Source organism: Mus caroli, chromosome 11, assembly GCF_900094665.2.
Source record: "Mus caroli chromosome 11, CAROLI_EIJ_v1.1, whole genome shotgun sequence".
NCBI classification, from domain to species: Eukaryota; Metazoa; Chordata; class Mammalia; order Rodentia; family Muridae; genus Mus; species Mus caroli.
Window position 1 is genome coordinate 82,652,224 of NC_034580.1, and position 1,199 is coordinate 82,653,422.

Below are 1,199 nucleotides of genomic sequence, written 5' to 3' on the forward strand. Positions count from 1 at the left end.
AGACCAGGCTGGCCTCGAACTCAGAAATCCGCCTGTCTCTGCCTCCCAAGTGCTGGGATTAAAGGCGTGTGCCATCACTTCCCCGGTGCAATTTTTTTTTTTCAAAGTAAGCTTTGTTCTTCAGTGAAGCTGGGCATGGTGACCCAGTCCCTTTCATCCCAACACTTAGTGGGCAGAGCAGGTGGACCCCAGAGTTTGAGGCCAAACCTGGTCTACAAATTGAGTCCCATGAAAGCCAGGGCTACACAGGAAATCCTGTCTCAAAAAACAAAGACATAACAGGAACAAACTTATTTTACCATGCCACAGCTCCAGTGAGTTCCAGGCCAGCATGGTTTACACAGGACTCAGAGAACAACTGGTGAGAATCCATTTTCACCTTGCTCTCTCTATATGGGTTCTGTAATTGAATTCAAGTCACCATGCTTCCTAACAAGTCCCTTTACCCGCTGAGCTATGTCACCAGCCCTCAAAAGCTTCTATTTTATTTTTTTAAAGATTTGTTTGTTTGTTTGTTTGTTTTATGTAGCTGTAGCTGTCTTCAGATACACAAGAAGAGGGCATCAGACCCCATTACAGATGGTTGTGAGCCACCATGTGATTGCTGGGAATTGAACTCAGGACCTCTGAAAGGGCAGTCAGTGCTCTTAACTGCTGAGGCATCTCTCTAGCCCCCTCAAAAGCTTTTAAATAGTTGTTTTTTGTAATTTGTTAATTAAGTTAAATCACTAGTTTCTTTAAAATTAAAATATGTTCAGCTATTTTAAATAATTATATGTAAAAGCACCTTGAAAAGGCATTTATGTGTCTTTGCAGAGATACAAAGCTTCACAGCTTCTGCAGAGGACTGTGGCTTGGTTCCCAGCACCTACCCACACCACGTATCTTACAGTTGCTTTTCATTTTAGCTTCAGGGGACTCATTGTCCTTTTCTGGCCTCTGCAGGCAATTAAACACTCATGTATACAAACCTCCACACAGACTATAGACATATACTTAAAAAAAAAAAACAAAAAACAACAATTTAAGCTGGAAAGATGGCTTGGTGATGAAGAACATGTTTTGGGCCAAGAAGTGGTGTCACAAACCTTTAATCCCAGCACTTGGGAGGCAGAGGCAGGTGGATTTCTGAATTCTAGGCCTGCCTGGTCTACAAAGTGAGTTACAGGACAGCCAGGGCTACACAGAGAAACCCTGTC

The 1,199-nt window shown here is 42.9% G+C and overlaps 1 protein-coding gene across 4 annotated transcripts in view; it reads left to right on the forward strand.

Annotated features, from left to right (window-relative positions):
• Positions 1-1,199, forward strand: part of Tex14 (testis expressed 14, intercellular bridge forming factor) — a 159,484-nt gene that overhangs the window by 42,786 nt on the left and 115,499 nt on the right. The window lies entirely within an intron of this gene.